Source organism: Triticum aestivum, chromosome 2B (genome assembly GCF_018294505.1).
Source record: "Triticum aestivum cultivar Chinese Spring chromosome 2B, IWGSC CS RefSeq v2.1, whole genome shotgun sequence".
Lineage (NCBI taxonomy): Eukaryota > Viridiplantae > Streptophyta > Magnoliopsida > Poales > Poaceae > Triticum > Triticum aestivum.
Genome location: NC_057798.1, coordinates 676,970,323 through 676,978,006, shown reverse-complemented (window position 1 = coordinate 676,978,006; position 7,684 = coordinate 676,970,323).

The following is a 7,684-nucleotide window of genomic DNA, read 5'->3' as shown; positions in this document are numbered from 1 at the left end:
GTTCAAAGAAGTATAGCCTTGCCGGGACCCAGACGACAGAAAAGCTAAGTTGCCAAAGTTTGAGCACAATCAATTTTAAATTTCTTAAGTTATATTCCTTAAACGACCGTGCCTTGTATGGAAAACCTGTGCGCGGAGGAACCGGTCCGTGGCTAGTTGCACCCTTACTTTGTTTCGAGTCCACTCAACAATGTGAGTGTGCTGCGACTAGTTCCGACAAGGTTTCTTGCCGGAGGCAACACCGCCAGCAGGCTACTGATGTTCCGCACTCAGCGCTCGCGGCAAGGGTGCTTGTGCCGGCAAGTCCCCTAAAAGCGTAGGGCGAAAACATACAAGGGAGGGAATCAAGTAAAGGAAATAACATAGCAAATACTACCCAGGATAAAGTTATATTACAAAAGGGACTTGTTGCAGCACTGACTAAATTGTTCTCATAACTTAAATAACAGCGACAAGGAAGGGAGAAGAAGGGCGGCCTAATCCACGCGCTCGCCATCGATCCTCCTGACTTCATTCACCTTGTCCACAATGGGTGCGACAATGGCTTTGAGCTCTTCAAAATCAGCACCCGCCGGCAGCTTCTTGAGGACGCGGGTGAGGTCGAGGCCCGGGTTGCGGAAGAGTATCTTCACCAACACCTTCTCCAAGACCTTGGCGCAGATTGCGCGCGACTCGTCAGCAAACTTCTTTGGGATCCTTTCCCGGAGCTGCTGGAGAGCCGACGCCACACCCTTGAAGAAAAGAGTAAGCTTGGCGCTGGGCTGGAGGTTCTCATCGGAGGAGTACCCGAAGCCCGCCAAGTCCAGTTGCGCTAGCTCCTCGTCGATGGTTGCAGCGATGTTGACGAGGCCCTCCGTCCAGAGCTCCACCATAGCCCTGAAGGTGTTTTGAGTCTCAGCGGCCCTCGTCAGCAGCTCCTCGTTGCCCTTGATCTCTTTCTTCAGGTCGTCTTCTCGCCTCTTGGCACCATCCAGCGTCTCCGTCAGTGTGGCCAGCTTCAGCTCCAGGTCAGCACTTGAGTCCTTGGCGGCGTTCAGTTCCTTGGTCTTGTCGGTGAGTTGAACTTGCAGATCGCCATGAGAAAGGGCATCCTTCTCGCGTTCGCGCTGGAGTGCGGCAAGCTCCTCATTCTTCCCTTTCATGTCAGCCTCCAGCTGCGTCACCTTCACTTCCAATTCCTTCTTGGCGGCCTCGGCAGCCGCGGCAGCATCCTTCGCCTCCTTAAGTTCCCCGCCAAGTGATTGCTCCCGAGCGGCGAGCTCCTCCTCGTGGCTGTCCAGGTTAACCTTTTTCTGCGTCAGTTCACCTTCCCGCCTGGACAACTCCTCGGCGGCGAGCCTCTGCTGCTCCTCGGCTTCAGCTTTTTCAAGGATGAACGCCTTCTTCACCTCGACAAGTTGCGCCCTCTCCTCCGCAATGGATCGGAGGGCCTCTTGGTTGCGGCTCTTGAGCTCCTCCGCATGCTTCTCTATGTCAACTCCCGCCTGCGCGACAAGCGCTTCCCGGGACTCCAGCTTCGCTTGTCGGGCGCGGTAGAGTGACACTAACTTCCGGAGCAACTGCTCCTCCTCGGACTCGCCACCGCTGCTGCTTGGTGCGTCAACCAATGTCAGCCCAGCGGAGGCGAGCACCTCCCCGTGAAACTCCTCTCCTTTGACCGGCGCCCTAGAGCTCGATGCCCAGGGAAGCTTGATGTAGACACCCTCGCTGGCCTTCAAGTAGGCACCGGGCTGGGGCTCCGCGGTGCCCGGCGCTGCATCAGCGGCGGAGGGGTCGACGGTCGGTGTAGCGCCTTGCGCTCCTGCGCCCTCCAGGTCGTCAGTGCGATCGCCGGACCCCTCGCCAGCTCTTGCACCAGCAGCCTTGGCGGCTTCTTCGTCGGCGGGTTCATCAGCGCCGGCCTCTTCCTCGTTAGCGGCGGCGTCTTCAGTGTCGCCGCGTGCGTCTTCCTCGCCAGTGGCCTCAGTCTCCATCGGGTCTGTGAGAGGGGGATCTGAGGACAGGAAGAGGAAGGAAAAGTCAAGCAAAGATCCAAAAAGAAGATCAGAAGAAGAACCCAAGGGAAGATTTCCGACAAGAAGGGTTACCTGTGCTGGGCTCTGTGACCATGGGCTCCACCACCGAAGGCTCACTGGTTTCGTCCCTTGCCGAGGACCTCTCCCTTGCCGGGGAGCGCTCCCTTGTCGGGGAATCGCCCCTTGGTGGCGTAGTCGAAGCAGACAGCACCTCCGGGGCGGCTTCTGGTTGCTCCTGATGGGCCTGTTCTGCTCCTACACAAATAAATCAACAATCAAGATGTCAGCAAAAGAAAAAGCACCCATGCGCGCCCCACAACAGGAAGTGAACCAAACACTTACGCTGGGGGCTGTGCTGGGGGCTGCTTCGAGGAGATGGTATCGGGTCCGTCAAGGTAGTCTCGGACGTGTCCTCTGCCATCACAGCAGGATCATCCTCGATGACAACCACGGGGACCTTAGCCCTCTTCGCCGCTCTCTCGGCCAGAGTCCTGAAATGGAGCAAGGATTCAGAGGGAAGCAGATTAGATGCAAGATAAGAAACAACAAAGATCGAAGAAATACAAGTACAACAAGGAGAAAGTCTTACTCCTCCTCCTCTTCTTCCTCCTCGTCGGAGCTCAGCGCGGAGAGGTCGAAGTCTGGTACCCTTTCTGTGCGGTGAGGCGGAGGAGTAGGCTCCCTTGGGCGCTTGCCGGATGCTGCGGCAGGGTCAGGCGTGGCGGCTCGAGAAGACCCAGCCCCAGTTGCCGGCGCAGCGTGAGATGCTCCTGCGGCAACGGTACTTGCCACGGTGGAGCGTGCTCCGCGGCGCTACGGCTGTTGGCCCGTCTGCCGCCCTGTTGTGTCTCCGGCCCTGCGAAGACGCCTCCTTGTTTGAGCTGGGGGCTGGGCTGAGGGCCCCGTCTGCGGCAAGCTGCTTGAAGATGGTTGGCCACTTGCGCCCCCCGGTAGGCTCGCTTGCCTCGGCTTTGGGCTCCTCCTCGCCGGCAACCTCCCCGCCAAGGTCCTCTCGGTCGGCAAGGCTTGCCGCCTCGGCCGCCTCTGCCTCCTCCAACGTGAAGCCAAACTCACCCGCGGCGGCGGCTGCTGCCGCCTCTTCGGCCCTGGTGGCGATGTACCGCATCTTGTCATCGGTGGTATCGCGGGTGAGGAGGCTCTGCTCGTCGGCGCGGACTGCTACCTCCACCAAGTTGTCGAAGAATTGCCGCACTACGTCGTCGGCGGGCTCCTTCCAAGTTGGGATAATCCCATGCGAGTCGCACTCCGGCATCATTGCACGGATGCGATCGAGCTGGGAGTTGTTGCACAGTGGGATGATGCCCTGCAGCAGGCTGAACCACTCCGGATGGTTGGCGTCGTGCTTGAACAGCTCCTTGAGCATCCCGTCAAGCTCCAGAACTGTGAAGTTAAAGTTAAGGCCTGGACGCAGCCTCATGATATCCGCCGGGCCGCCAAACAGCCAGGCAGGCCTCCTCCTCTCCTGCAGAGGGGCGATGCGACGTCGAAGGAAATCCGCGCCAACGGCCCCTACTGTGAGCCCGGCAAGCCTGAGCCGCAGGATTCGGGTGGTGGCGATCTTCAGCTTGGCATCATCCGGCGACAGAGCGCTCCAGTCGCCGCCGCGCACTACCCGGGTCTGGCGCAGGTTGGTGAATGGCTGCGGATTGGCGTCAACAATCCAACACCACTCCGCCCTCCAGTCGTCCCATTTGCTGCGGAGCTTCCCCTCCAGATACACCTCCTTCATGCCGACTCGTGAGACCCAGGCGATCCCGCCAGCTAAGGGCTCTCCTTTCTCGGCTCGGGGGATGAAATAGTGGCGAAAAAGAGCAACATTTGGGTGGATACCAACGAAGTTCTCACAGAGATGTGCGAAAACCGCCATTGTCAGAACGGCGTTGGGAGTGAAGTCAAGGAGATGAAACCCGTAGGTATTCATGATATCACAGAAGAAATCGGAAAAAGGTGGGCAGAGCTCGCAGTAGAAGAACACTGGAAAGAAATGGTACCCTTTTGGGCACCGCTTCGAAGTAGAAGCTTCGGCGGAGAGCACCGGCGTGCGCGGATGCGCCCGCGTCTTCGTCGACCAGAAGAGGTAGAACTCCTCCCGCAGCGCCTTCGGGGTGAGCTCGGGGGGGGGGGGGGAGCACTCGCTCCTTGCGCAGCGCCTCAAGCCGCAAGGCCTCGGCCGACTTCGTGCTCTTGCCAGCCTTCAGAGCCTTGGCGGAAGCGGCGGGGGAGCGCGGAAGCGTTGGGGGCGACGGTGGCAACGGGCGGCGGAGCGCTGCTCTCTTTCGGCTTAGGAAGCGGAGGGGAGCGGCGGAGCTTTCGGAGGAAGAAACCACAAGTGGCGAAGGTGGGGGAACGGCCCTGTTTCCTCTGCTTATAAACAGGAGAGGCGAACGTTACGCCTTTCTTGATTTAAGAATTGCCCACGATCTCTCCCACGACGCCGCGTTTGACGCGTGCCGTTACGAGAGGGCGCGGCGGATACGGAGTCGGATTTGGTTTGGACCCAGGCCGCGTGTGCCCGTACCCTGTTTTGGGCCTGGCCCAACAGTGCTCGGCACCGTGTATGGCCCAGGCCCGGGGGCTCCTGTCGGTGTACTAAAGTAGGGGTACCTTAGTATCCCGAACTTGTGCACGGGCAGTCGCAGCGTCCCGCGGCAAGGCTTGCCGGGCGTCCGCCAAGATCCTTCGCTATTCCTATTACTGCCATTCAAGAACAAAGTGCTTAACTGAGAAGACAAGACCCCGGCAAGAGGAGCTTGCCGGGAAAGACGAGGCCCCGAAAAGAGGAGCTTGCCGGGAAGGCCAACCACGGCACTTCAAGAGACTTGCCGCGACGCACCGCGCGCCCCGGCAAGACCCGGCGAGCGACAATCTTGCGGGTGCGGCAAGACAGCGGCCGCGGCAAGGCGCTTGCCGCGGCGAAGCCACCACTCTGCGCCCACGCTCCAGCGCATCCGACGACGTGTTGCCGCAGGATCGTTCCTGGTGCACGTGGCGAGTAGCTGTGCAGCCAAGCGGTGCGGAGTGGCAAGTGGAGATGACGAGAAGGCCATCGTGGCAATCGGTGGCGCCCCTAACGGTCGTTTCTTGCACTGTTTGGGCGACCGGACGGGCATTAAATGCCCTTGTCTCCTGCCGTCAGAGTTAAGTAGGGGACACTGTTGATAGCGGTTGTACCAACCCCTCTTTTTACTTTTTTACCCCTCTCTGCGAGCCACCTGTCGGTGACCCCTTTAGCCTATAAAAAGGAGGCCCATGCGCACGTAGAGGGGGTTCGACTCATTCGAGACTACAACATACCTACGCTCTTAAGCAAGAACAGAATAGAAACACAAAGCAGCAGTAGGAGTTTTATCTCTCCGAAGAGCTCCGAAGCTGGGTAAAATCCCTCGCGTGCCCAGTCTCGATCTGCTCTTCGTGCGCCCTCTGCTCCCTGCCGGACCGAGAAGGGGCCCTGCCCCATAGGTGCTCGTTTCCCACGACACTCATCCATGGCTTCGGACCGGGATCCTTGCATCCCGTCCTCTCGCTTCATTCCCGCCATCGTCCACCTTGCCGGTGCCGCTCCTACGACCGTCTTGTCCACCGCGCCCCGCCGCCACCGTCTACCCTCCTAGATCTTCTTCCACGCCACCGACATCCATCGCTACCGCAACATCGTCAAATTCTCAGCAGATGCCTACAAGGCACCGCACCAGAGGCGGCACTCTTTCGTATCAGCTCAACTTATTAATTGCATCAAGGAAATAGATCGCCACTGCTTTACTCTGATTTCTTGTCTTGGTTGCGAAGCTGCCTTTGTCCGGTTTTCACCTTCAGATCCGCCATGGCACGCTCAACACTATACTCCCAATGCTTATGGTTTTCCCTTTTTATATTCCACACTAGTTAAATCACAGTAGACTAAATTTCAAAATTGGGTCAGTCGATTTTTCAGAGCTCGCCGGTGCGAACGAAGGGGCTCGGGTGGTTGTGGGGCCTCGCCGAACGAAGAAAACTCGACGCAGGTGGGGGTGGGGGTGGCGGAGGAACACAGGCGCTGGGGCCGGTGGTCCGGCCGGCGGCCCGTGCGGTGTTCTGTATGGGAAGAATCACAGACGAGGAAGAAGAAGGGTTAGAAGACGTAGGATCTTCATCCAACCGCCTGAAATGGTCGAGAGACAGCTGGGAGTTGCATTCTTAATGTGCTCTGGTTCATCATGTGTGGGCACTGCGCAACCAACATTTTATTATCCAAAATCTGCTTGCTCTTCTTTACCATGTTCCTCTTCCGTTCTTATTTAATATGTACTCTCTCCGTTCCTAAATACAAGTCTTTGTATAGATTCCACCATGGACTACATATGGAGCAAAATTAGTGAATCTACACTCTAAAATGTATCTGGATACACCTGTATGTGATCCATAGTGGAAATCTCTACCAAGACTTAGATTTTGGAACGGAGGGAGTATGATAGTAGTATAGTATGTTCCTTGTACTGAAGATGAGCAGGGACATTTGCAGTGTAGAGGTCTATACGGTCGGTGTGATGAACACTTTGAGCCTCTTTGATTCTTAGGATTTTGTAAACATAGGAATAGGATTTGTAGTGACCTGCCCACTTGAATCCTATAAGAATAGCAAGGAAATGCGGGGAGCTGTGTCGCCTTTGAGAGTTACACGATATTAACAGTACCGCACCTTCACTTGAAGAGAGCTGGTATCCGAAGCCTTTCTAGCCGTACCGACAATACTAGCACATATATTTCAGCAAGTTCCACTTTGCTGATTTTACTTTGATGCTTAAGGTTTTCCCGTTATATCTACACTATGATTTGTGTAGCTGCTTTGTGTCGCACTAGCAGCAGTCCACTCTTGAAGCTAAACATTGCAATGACTTACAAAATTGGCACCAAGGCATTGAGTGCCATTCTGGATGCCGCGAAACTCATACGCTCCCCACCTGTTGACTCTTGTTTAGAATATGATCCTAATGACTCTTGTTTAAAATTGCCACATATAGAGAGACAACATGGAATTGCATTTCTCTGGGCGCTGTGATTCATCATGAGTGGCAACCAACATTGTATGCAATGAAGCGGAACCTCAAGAATATGCTTCCTCTTCTGTTCTTTAACATGTTCCTCTTTGTTTATTCTGTATTTAGTACGTACTGTATGTTCCTTGTCAGGAAGGGGCGCAGGGACATCTGCAGTCAATAGCTGATAGAGCTGGCCTGTACGTGATCGATAGGCTTTCAATTACTAGCGGCAATACAACACCGTATTTTCAAGCCAGTTCCACTTTCCCGATTTATATATCGTGGTTATGGTGTACCCCTGTTATGTACACTATGATCTGCCTAGTTGTTGTGTGTTCTTGTTATCATGGTTTGGCAATAAACTCTCTATACAGTATATTAGGAACCTATCATATGCCAACTATCCTTACTTCTGGAGCCTATTTTTGTGTACTTGTGCCAGATTATATAAATGCACGCACCATATTATAGCACACATGAGCTCTCTCATCAGAATCCAGTGATAGCACACAAGTGTTTACAGGGGCGCCCCTATATTAGAATATCATCTGCATTACAAAGATAATCTCACAACTATTTATGTTTTCATGGCTCTCAGATATTATACGTAATTACAGTGAATATCAGAATCAT